We start from the raw sequence: 12291 nt of genomic DNA, 5'->3' as shown, positions 1-12291 counted from the left end.
GCTCCTTCTTGATTTCTACTTTCGCAGTGTCAAACATCGCGAATCGCTCAAGGATCATTGTATCTATCCTTGATATGTTATAGTTCATCACGAGGCTCTCACAGCTTGGTGGCAGTGACTTTGGAGAACCATCACTATCTCATCTGGAAGATTAACTCCCACTTGATTCAGGCGATTGTCGTACTCAGACAATCTGAGCACACGCTCAACGATTGAGATTTTCTCCTTTTACTTTGTGGACAAAGAATCTTGTCGGAGATCTCATACCTCTTAACAAGGGCACGAGCATGAAATCACAATTTCATCTCTTTAGAACATCTCTTATGTTCCGTGACGTTTCAAAACGTCTTCTGCGCCTTGCTTCTAAGCCATTAAGTATTTTGCACTGAACTATCACATAGTCATCAGAAACGTGTATGTCGGATGTTCACAACATCCACAGACGACGCTCGAGGTGCAACACACCGAGTGGTGCATTAAGGACATAAGCCTTCTGCACAACAACGAGGACAATCCTCAGTTTTACAGACTCAGTCCGCAAAGTTGCTACTATCAACTTTCAACTAAATTTTCTCTAGGAACATATAAAAAGTTATGAGCTATAGAGCAAGCTACATCGTAATTCGCAAAGACCATTAGACTATGTTCATGATAATTAGTTCAATTCATCATATTACTTAAGAACTCGCACTCAAAAAGTACATCTCTCTAGTCATTTGAGTGGTACATGATCCAAATCCACTATCTCAAGTCCGATCATCATGTGAGTCGAGAATAGTTTCAGTGGTAAGCATCTCTATGCTAATCATATCTACTATACGATTCATGCTCGACCTTTTGGTCTCTTGTGTTCCAAGGCCATGTCTACACATGCTAGGCTCGTCAAGTTTAACCCGAGTGTTCTGCGTGTGCAACTGTTTTGCACCCGTTGTATGTGAACGTTGAGTCTATCACACCCGATCATCACGTGGTGTCTCGAAGCGACGAACTGTCGCAACGATGCACAGTCGGGGAGAACACAATTTCGTCTTGAAATTTTAGTGAGAGATCACCTCATAATGCTATCGTCGTTCTAAGCAAGATAAGGTGCATAAAGGATTAACATCACATGCAATTCATAAGTGACATGATATGGCCATCATCAAGTGCTCCTTGATCTCCATTACCAAAGCACCGGTTTGATCTTCTTGTCACCGGCGCCACACCATGATCCCCATCATCATGATCTCCATCATCGTGCCGCCATCGAGGTTGTCATGTATGCTATGCTATTACTACCAAAGCTACGTCCTAGCAATATAGTAAACGCATCTGCAAACACAAACGTTAGTTTAAAGACAACCCTATAACTCCTGTCGGTCGCCGTAGCATCGACGTGCAAGTCGATATTAACTATTACAACATGATCATCTCATACATCCAATATATCACATCACGTTGTTGGCCATATCACATCACAAGCATACCCTGCAAAGACAAGTTAGACGTCCTCTAATTGTTGTTGCATGTTTTACGTGGTTGCCATGGGTATCTAGTAGGATCGCATCTTACTTACGCAAACACCACAACGGGGATGTATGAATTTCTACTAACCTCTCTCCAAGGACCTCCTCGGTCAAATACGATTCAACTAAAGTTGGAGAAACCGACACTCGCCAGTCAACTTTGAGCAACGGGGTTGCTCGTAGCGATGAAACCAGTCTCTCGTAAGCGTACGAGTAATGTTGGTCCGAGCCGCTTCGATCCAACAATACCGCGGAATCAACAAAAGACTAAGGAGGGCAGCAAATCGCACATCACCTCCCACAAAAACTTTTGTGTTCTACTCGAGATGACATCTACGCATCAACCTAGCTCATGATGCCACTATTGGGGAACGTCGCATGGGAAACAAAAAATTTCCTACGCGCACGAAGACCTATCATGGTGATGTCCATCTACGAGGGGGATTTCCGATCTACGTACCCTTGTAGATCGTACAGAAGGAAGCGTTAATAAACGCGGTTGATGTAGTGGAACGTCCTCACGTCCCTCGATCCGCCCCGCGAACCGTCCCACGAACCGTCCCGCGATCCGTCCCACGATTCGCTTCGATCTAGTGCCAAACGGACGGCACCTCCGTGTTCAGCACACGTACAGCTCGACGATGATCTTGGCCATCTTGATCCAGCAAGAGAGACGGGGAGGTAGATGATTTCTCCGGCAGCGTGACGACGCTCCGGAGGTTGGTGGTGATTGATACGTCTTCATCGTATCTACTTTTCCAAACTCTTTTTCCCTTGTTTTGGACTCTAATTTGCATGATTTGAATGGAACTAACCTGGACTGACGCTATTTTCAGCAGAATTACCATGGTGTTGTTTTTGTGCACAAATGAAAGTTCTCGGAACGTCCTGAAAATTTACGGAGAATATTTCTGGAAAATATGAAAAATACCTGCGCAAAGATCCACCGGAGGGGATGGGCCAGTGGGCCACAAGCCCTGTTGCTGCGGCCCCCTGGCCGTGGCAACCAAGCTTGTGGGGCCCACGTGGGTCTGCCACCCCCAACTCCAGCTCTATACATTCACTTTCGTCCTGAAAAAAATCAGAAGAGAAGATTTCATCGCGTTTGCGATACGGAGGCGCCACCACATCCTGTTCTTCATCTGGAGGGCAGATCTGGAGTCTGTTTTGGGCTCCGGAGTGGGGAAATCGTCGCCATCGTCATCATCAACCTTCTTCCCTCTCCAATTCCATGAAGCTCTTCATCGTTCGTGAGTAATCTATTCGTAGGCTCGCTGGGCGGTCATGAGTAGGATGAGATCTATCATGTAACCGAGTTAGTTTTGATGGGGATAGATCCCTAGTATCCACTATGTTCTGAGATTGATGTTGCTACTACTTTGCCATGCTTAATGCTTGTCACTAGGGCCCGAGTGCCATGATTTCAGATCTAAAATTATTATGTTGTCACCAATATATGTGTGTTTTAGATCCGATCTTGCAAGTTGTAGTTACCGACTATGTGTTATGACCCGGCAACCCCAGAGTGACAATAACCGGAACCACTCCCCTTGATGACCATAGTTTGAGGAGTTCATGTGTTCACCAAGTGCTAATGCGTTGTTCCGGTTTTTTATTAAAAGGAGAGCCTTAATATCCCGTAGTATCCTTTTGGACCCGGCTGCCACGGGAGGGATGGACAATAGATATCATGCAAGTTCTTTTCCCTAAGCACGTATGACTACACACGGAATGCATGCCTACATCACATTGACGAACGGGAGCTAGCCACATATCTCTCCGTGTTATAACTGTTGCATGATGAATGCCATCCAAACAAATCACCGACCCATTGCTTATGAGTTTGTCCCACTGCTGCTGTTACTTGTTTTGCGCTGCTGCTGTTACTTGTTTTGCTCTGCTGCTGTTACTTGCTACTGTTGCTACTTGCTACTGTTGTCACTACTGCTGTTCCTTGCCGCCGCTGTTACTCGTTACACTGCTGATACCTGCTACAATACTTTTTCTCGCGTCGTTGATGGGAAAGAATATTTTCCGTCCACGGTCAACTTCTGGCGCCATTGATACAATAGTTAGGAATAGTCTGCCTTGTCAACAGATCGTTTCTGACACCGTTGTTATCATACTATTTTGCTGCTGATACTTTGCTTACAGATACTAATCTTTCAGGTGTGGTTGAATCTGACATTCAGCTGCTAATACTTGAGAGTATCCTTTCACTTCCTGACGGGCGAACCAACAAATTTGGGTTGAATACTCTACCCTCGAAAATTGCCGCGAACCCACGCGCTGGTGGGCCATTCCAAGACAATTGCTAATTGTTGAGAAACTGGGAGCAGTTCTGGCTCCGTTGCCTCGGAGGCATCAAGTCAGGAACACGTCAATAGCATTTCCCTAGTGTCGTTGTCGTGGACTGCTAGCAGCAGCATTTTTCTGGCGCCGTTGCCGGGGAAGGATTGCTATATTCTTTGAGTCACTTGGGATTTATATCTGCAGATCACTATGAAGAATCTGTAAGATCCAAAAACCAAAGTCTTGCCCTCAACTACGAGGGGAGGTAAGGAACTGCCATCTAGCTCTGCACCTTCTGTTATGAGTAAGTTTGCGACATCACCTCCTCCTAGAAATCTTGATATGTCGCGTGTGCTTGATGATGCTATGCCTGATACTGCTAGAGATGCTATGCCTGATACTGCTAGAGATGCTATGCCTGATACTGCTAGAGATGCTATGCCTGATACTGCTAGAGATGCAATGCCTGATACTGCTAGAGATACTATGCCTGATATTGCTTTGCCTGATGATGCTAGAGATGCTATTTTGCCTGATGATGCTATGCTTGGTACTGCTAGAGATACTACTTTGCCAGATGTGCCACTAGGGGTGTTCCTTGATGCTCATATTGCTAGAGTTACTGCCAATGCTCGTGATGCTTCTCAAACTGCCGATACTATTGTGATAGAACCTGTTTTTCCTCCTGCTAGATCTAGCTCTCCTAGATATGAATTGCCTGATATACCTGAGGGTTACGTTATGGAGGGAGAGATAGCTGAGGATTTTCTTGCGTGTAAGGATGCCTATGACGCTGAGAACTTACTTCTCAAGTGGAAGGAAAAATCTCTGAAAGCTAGGATGAAATACGACCCGAAGTTTGCCACTTCACCTATCTTTATCACCGATAAGGATTATGAATTCTCTGTCGATCCTGAGATAATCTCTCTAGACGAATCTGATCCTTTCCACGGTTATGAGTCTGAGACGGTCGTAGCCCATCTTACCAAACTACACAATATAGCCACCCTTTTCACTAGTGAGGAGAAGATCCGCCACTACTATATCCTTAAGATGTTTCCTTTCTCTCTAAAGGATGACGCTAAAGCCTGGTTCACTTCTCTTGCTCCTGGATGTGTGAGTAGTCCCCAGGATATGGTCTATTACTTCTATGAGAAATATTTCCCAGCCCATAAGAAGCAAGCTGCCTTGCAGGAAATATACAATTTTGCTCAACTGAAAGAAGAGAGTCTCCCACAAGCTTGGGGGAGGCTCATCCAGCTACAGAATGCTTTGCCTGATCACCCTCTTAAGAAGAAAGAGATACTTGATATCTTCTATAACGGACTTACCGATGCTTCTAGAGACCACCAGATAGTTGTGCCGGTTGTGTTTTCAGGGAACGAACTACAGAACAAGCTGAGATCCTACTTAATAACATCTTGATCAATGATAATGCTTGGACTATTCCCGAACCACCTCCTAAGACAACTCCGAAGAAAAGAGGTATTCTATTCCTCAGTCCCGAAGATATGCAAGAAGCCAAGAAATCTATGCAAGAGAAAGGCATTAGATCTGAAGATGTAAAAAATCTACCACCTATCGAAGAGATCCATGGTCTCGATAACCCGATACAGGTAGTGGAAGTAAATTCTCTGTGTAGGTTTGATGAGAGTGATATTCCTTTTGATAAACCTGCTAGCGTGTGCTTTGATGAATTTGACAACTTTGTTGCCAAACAACAGAGTTTCAATGATTATGCTAGCAGACATTTGGAACGAAGTACTCGTATGCTTAGTCATTTAAGTGCTTGTGTAGACAGAAATGTCAATGATCTGAAGCTTCTGTGTAAACATGCCTCTATGATTACTACTCAGGTAGGACAAGTACTTAAAGCTCAGAATGACTTTTTCAATGAATTAAATGACAACTCTGTCACAGTCATTACTAGAGGAGGCAAAATGACTCAGGAACCTTTGTATCCTGAGGGTCATCCTAAGAGAATTGATCAAGATTCTCAAGGAATTAATGCTGATACACCCAGTCATCCTAAGGAGAAGAAGAAGGATGATAGAAACCTGCATGTTAGTTCACCAAATACTGTCACACCTGAAGAACCAAATGATATTTCTGCGTCTGATGCAGAAACACAATCTGGTGATGAACATGAACCTGGTGACAATATGGACAGCGATGTTCATAATAATGCTCAACCTAGCAATGCTGAGGATGTGGAGATTGAACCTACGGTTAATCCTGATAACCCACAACCTAAGAGATACGATAAGAATGACTTCACTACTAGGAATCATGGTAAAGAAAGGGAGCCATGGGTTCAGAGACCTATGCCCTTTCCTCCTAACCCATCCAAGAAAAAGGCTGATGAGGATTTTGAGCGCTTTATTGAAATGATAAGACCCATCTTTCTGCAGATGCGGTTAGTTGATATGCTCAAAATGCCTCCATGTGCGAAGTACATGAAAGATATCGTGACCAATAAACGGAAGATACCAGATCTTGAGATCTCCACCATGCTTGCCAATTACACTTTCAAAGGTGGAACTCCTAAGAAACTTGGTGATCCTGGAGTGCCCACTATACCTTGCTCCATTAAAGGAAACTACGTAAGAACTGCCTTATGTGACCTTGGAGCCAGAGTTAGTGTTATGCCTCTCTCTCTTTATCGTAGACTTGAACTGGATAAGTTGACACCCACTGAAATTTCTCTCCAAATGGCCGACAAATCAACTGCTTTCCCTCTCGGCATTTGCGTGGATGTGCGTGTTGTGGTTGCTAATACCACTATCTTAACCGACTTTGTTATCTTTGATATTCCCAAGGACGATGGCATGGCTGTCATCCTTGGAAGACCCTTTTTAAACACTGTAGGGGCTGTTATAGATTGCAACAAAGGCAATGTCACTTTCCATGTCAATGGTAATGAGCACACAGTGCACTTTCCGAAGAAACGATATCAAGTACATTGCATCAATGCTATCGAAAAAACTTCATCGATTCTTATTGGGAGCTTTGAATGCCCTATTCCTCGTGTCAAGATGAAGTATGATTTGCTTGTTGGGGAGATTCATATCCCTATGGAGGTGACTTAGTGGCTATTCGAAAATTCTCCGTTCTCTTTTGCAATTCGAGAAAGTTTTGTCATAAGGATTTGATCAAACCCATTGACGGATTTCTTTCGATGACCATCAAATGGATGAATCAAAGAGTCACATACCTCTGTTTTAAGCTTTCACTTTCTTTTGCTTAGAAGAAAAATGATAGGTTTAGTTTAGTTTTCCCCGTTTTCTGTTTTAGCATCCCGGAGAAAAATACCCCAAAAATAAAAGTTCTCTGATGGTCCTGAAAATCTAGTATGATTTTTTCTGGAATATTTGAAAAATACTAGGACTAAGAGCTGGCCTGGGGGCCACACCAGTGGGCCACAAGCCCTATCACCGCGGCCACCCCCCTGGCCACGGCAAGCAAGCTTGTGGGGCCCACAGGGACCCCCTCCACTCATTCCAGCTCCCATCCTCTTCCTCTACCTCTAGAAAAAATCGTTTCGCAGCTCAAACCCGTGTTCTTGCTCATTTGGCTGTGATTTTCGATCTCCTTGCTCAAAGCACCATTCTTCGAACCGTTTTGGGGAAATTACTCCTTGGTAAGTGACTCCTCCATTGGTCCAATTAGTTTTTGCTCTAGTGCTTTATGCTTCGTGTATTCTTACTACCTTGGTGACCCTGTTCTTGAGCTTGAAATGTTGATTTTAGCTGGTCCCAAGTAGTTTTAGCACGTGATACGGTCTCTAGACACTAGTAGGAGTAGTTGCTACGAGTTGGGTTAATCTTTATTCAGTTTTCTTTCGAAGTCTCTCAAAATTTCAGAATTTTTCAAAGCTAGAAAAGGAAAAAGATGAGGAGGTTCTTGAGAGGCTCTTCAAGCCGTAACCCCAAGGAAGATGAGAAGAACCTCCCCAAGTACGTGGTTCCTCGAGTCACGGAAGTTCGAGCTTGCGAGTGGCCAAGTGATGAATTTTTGTGCGTCGCCGGGCTTTATGAAGACTTTTATTACTTGGTGGAGAACGCAGGTCTTACCGCGCTCGTTGACGATAAGTGCTCACAATACCTCCTTCTCACCAATATTTTCGTTCAAAGCTTCAAATTTTATCCGAGGAAGAATCCTCCCATGGTTGAGTTCATGTTGTACGATATCCCCCAATGCATGACACTACATGATTTTTGCAATGCATGCAAATTACCTTATGTTGGGGATATTCATGATCCTCGTCCACGGGACTTGGAGGATTTCATAGGTACTATTGTTGTTGGAGAGGAGAGAGGAGTGTCTCGCGCTAGAATTGCTAGCATACATTTTCCTGTGCTACGGTACTTCTCATTATTTGTGGGAAAATGTTTGATTGGCCGTGGGGAGGTTGGATCACTTAGCTCTCCAGACCTTGCGGTTTTGCGCAAAGGCCTTTATAGCACTAAGACTTATAGCCTAGGTGCTATAGTAGCTCAGCGGTTGAACACAAACCGTTCCAAAGGTGTCGTCTATGGAGGTATCTATGCTACTCGTCTTGCTAGACACTTTGAGATACCTATTAGACTTCGCGAGGAAGAAGAGATGCTTCTTCCTGAGAAATATCTAGATTATGACAGCATGGTTCGCCATGATTTTCTGGATAGAGATGCTAGTAGACGGATGATTTACAACCTCGTATTTAGTGAGGGTACTCGAGAGACTATTACTTTGCATGTTCCTTCTTTGTTCGATCTTCATGCAGGCACGTACACTATTATGCCGTCGGACATCTACGCATATTGGGGCTTAGCCCAACCACAGGTGCCCGTGCCCGAGCCGCCAGTCGAGTACCAGACGCCAGTTTATCAGTGGGAGCCAGAGGAGCTCACACGGTAGTGGCATCCATAGTCCGCTCCGGAGTATCTCGGAGCTGGTTATTTCCCACCTTGGGAGTAGACCAAGCTAGGCCAAAAGCCTAAGCTTGGGGGAGTACGTGTTCTCACCGACCTTACATTCATGCTTATGCTTTCACTTTGTTCGTCGGTGTTCACACTTTGCCACTGTATTATCCATGCTAGTTTATTTTCGTTTTCCTGTTTTCTTGTTTTGTGTCCTTTTGCGAAAACCCAAAAAGATTTTCCTTTTTTCTTTTTGCTTGTTGGGAGCTTTCCCGTGTAAATAGTTTTCTTTTTCTTTGGGTCAAGGTAGAAGATATTTATTACAATGTTTAGTGGCTCTCGCATGCATACCTGTTTAGCTTTCAAAGAGCCATATTACTTTGTCTTCTCCTTTGTGTTTCCCTGCATATTCAGCTTAGTCCAATGCACGAGCACTCTTATTATTGTTCACATCGTTCGATCGTGCAAGTGAAAGGAAATAATGATGATATATGATGAAGTGACTGAGAGTGGAAAAGCTGGTATGAACTCTATCTATTTTGCTTTTGTAAATATGACTAGCTTATCGTCCCAAATTCAGCATTGTTGTGAGAGAACCATGTTTGCAATGACAACTTAGAGATCATAGTTTCTGATGCCATGCTTATTTAGCTAGGAGCTTATAATGGTTTGTCTTGATTGCCAACATAGATTTTGAGATGACTATGATGTAGTATGATAGGATGGTATTCTCCTTTGAATGATTCAAGTGGCTTGACTTGGCGCATGTTCATGCATGTAGTTGAAACAAAATCAACATAGCCTCTATGATGTTCGTGTTCATGGTAATTTATATCCTGTTCATGCTTGCACTCCATGTTAGTCAAACTAATTGCATCCTGATGACTGTTGTCGCTCTCTAGTTGGTCGCTTCCCATTCTTTTGCTAGCCTTCACTTGTACTAAGCGAAATACTGCTTGTGGATCCACTTCCATAAACCCAAAAGTTTTTCCATGGGAGTCCACCATACCTACCTATGTGTCGTATTTATGTGCCGTTCCAAGTAAATTTGCATGTGCCATTCTCTAAACCTTCAAGAAATAATCTGTTTTGCATGCCCGAACTGCTCATGTGGTGACAAGGGGCTATTGGTATCTTCCATGTTAGGCGTGTAACCTCGACATGTGTTTATTCACTGTCATTCACGAGAAAGGGGCCGGTAATTGGAATGCCCAGTTCCACGCTTAAATCGAAAACATAATTATAAAACAAGACTATCCCTGGATTGATGTTAGTATGGACGGTACCCGAGGATTCGGCTAGCCGTGGAGTGTGATTAATTGGTGGTGGGCGAGTTAAAACTTTACTTTTCTGTTTGGGAACCCCCTATAGCATGAGTAGCGTAGAAGATATTGAGAACTCTTGGTCATTGCATTGACAATGAAAGCATGCCACCCAAAATTATTATCTCTCTTTTCAAAGCTTGAGCTCTGGCACCTCTGCAAATCAATGCTTCCCTCTGTGAAGGGCATGTCTATTTATTTTCTTGTTGACTCATCCTCTTCTTATATAAGCACCAATTAGAGAGCACCTCTGTCATTTTTATGCTTTGCTTTTGATTGATATTGAGTATGACTATGACTGGATCTTCGTTGCTATGAATTACAATGTTTAGTCAGCCCTTGATCTTTGAAAGTGCTCTGCATTTTTATTTTGCGGTCTCAGAAAGAGCTAGCGAGATACCACCTATTCATATTGCTTCATGCTTGTTTTGATTGAATTGTTGGTATCTGAAACTCATTATTATTTGCTCGCTAGCTGATTATGCCATTGATATTAGTTTACCGTGAGACCTTTGTGTCACTTGCTTATCTGGTTAACTTGTGATCTTGCTGAAATTCTAGTTACGAGTTAGACATAGTTGCAACGACAAGATCAAACAGAGTTTGTCAAAGTTTTTGTTTCTCTTTTAGTTTGTCAACTGAGTTGCTTGAGGACAAGCAAGGTTTTAAGCTTGGGGGAGTTGATACCTCTTCATCGTATCTACTTTTCCAAACTCTTTTGCCCTTGTTTTGGACTCTAATTTGCATGATTTGAATGGAACTAACCCGGACTGACGCTGTTTTCAGCATAATTGCCATGTTGTTGTTTTTGTGCAGAAATGAAAGTTCTCGGAACGTCCTGAAAATTTACGGAGAATATTTCTGGAAAATATGAAAAATACCTGCGCCCCCAACTCCAGCTGAGGGGATGGGCCAGTGAGCCACAAGCCCTGTTGCCGCGCCCCCTGGCCACGGCAACCAAGCTTGTGGGGCCCACGTGGGTCTTCCGCCCCCAACTCCAGCTCTGTAAATTCACTTTCGTCCCAAAAAAATCTAAAGAGAAGATTCCATCGCGTTTGCGATATGGAGGCGCCGCCACATCCTGTTCTTCATCTGGAGGGCAGATGTGGAGTCTGTTTTGGGCTCCGGGGAGGGGAAATCGTCGCCATCGTCATCATCAACCTTCTTCCCTCTCCAATTCCATGAAGCTCTTCATCGTTCGTGAGTAATCTAATCGTAGGCTCGCTGGGCGGTGATGAGTAGGATGAGATCTATCATGTAATCGAGTTAGTTTTGACGGGGATTGATCCCTAGTATCCACTATGTTCTGAGATTGATGTTGCTACTACTTTGCCATGCCTAATGCTTGTCACTAGGGCCCGAGTGCCATGATTTCAGATCTGAAATTATTATGTTGTCACCAATATATGTGTGTTTTAGATCCGATCTTGCAAGTTGTAGTTACCTACTATGTGTTATGACCCGGCAACCACGGAATGAAAATAACCGGAACCACTCCCGGTGATGACCATAGTTTGAGGAGTTCATGTGTTCACCAAGTGCTAATGCGTTGTTTCGGTTCTTTATTAAAAGGAGAACCTTAATATCCCGTAGTATCCTTTTGCACCCCGCTGCCACGGGAGGGATGGACAATAGATGTCATGCAAGTTATTTTCCCTAAGCACGTATGACTACACACAAAATGCATGCCTACATCACATTGACGAACGAGAGTTAGCCACATATCTCTCCGTGTTATAACTGTTGCATGACGTATGTCATCCAAACGAATCACCGAACCATTGCCTACGAGTTTGTCCCACTGTTGTTGTTACTTGTTTTGCTCTGCTGCTATTACTTGTTTGGCTCTACTGCTGTTACTTGCTACTGTTGCTACTTGCTACTGTTGTCACTACTGGTGTTCCTTGCCGCCGCTGTTACTCGTTACACTGCTGCTACCTGCTACAATACTTTTTCTCGCGCCGTTGACAGGAAAGAATATTTTCCGTCCATGGTCAACTTCTGGCGCCATTGGTACGACCGTTAGGAATAGTCTGCCTTGTCAACAGATCGTTTCTGACACCGTTGTTATCATACTACTTTGCTGCTGATACTTTGCTTGCAGATACTAATATTTCAGGTGTGGTTGAATTTGACACATTCAGCTGCTAATACTTGAGAGTATCCTTTCACTTCTTGACGGACGAACCAATAAATTTGGGTTGAATACTCTATCCTCGATACTGCCGCTAACCCACGTGCTGGTGGGCCATTGCAAGACAATTGATAATT

The sequence above is a fragment of the Hordeum vulgare genome, chromosome 1H (assembly GCF_904849725.1).
Source record: "Hordeum vulgare subsp. vulgare chromosome 1H, MorexV3_pseudomolecules_assembly, whole genome shotgun sequence".
NCBI lineage: Eukaryota > Viridiplantae > Streptophyta > Magnoliopsida > Poales > Poaceae > Hordeum > Hordeum vulgare.
Note: the sequence above shows the minus strand (reverse complement) of the source record.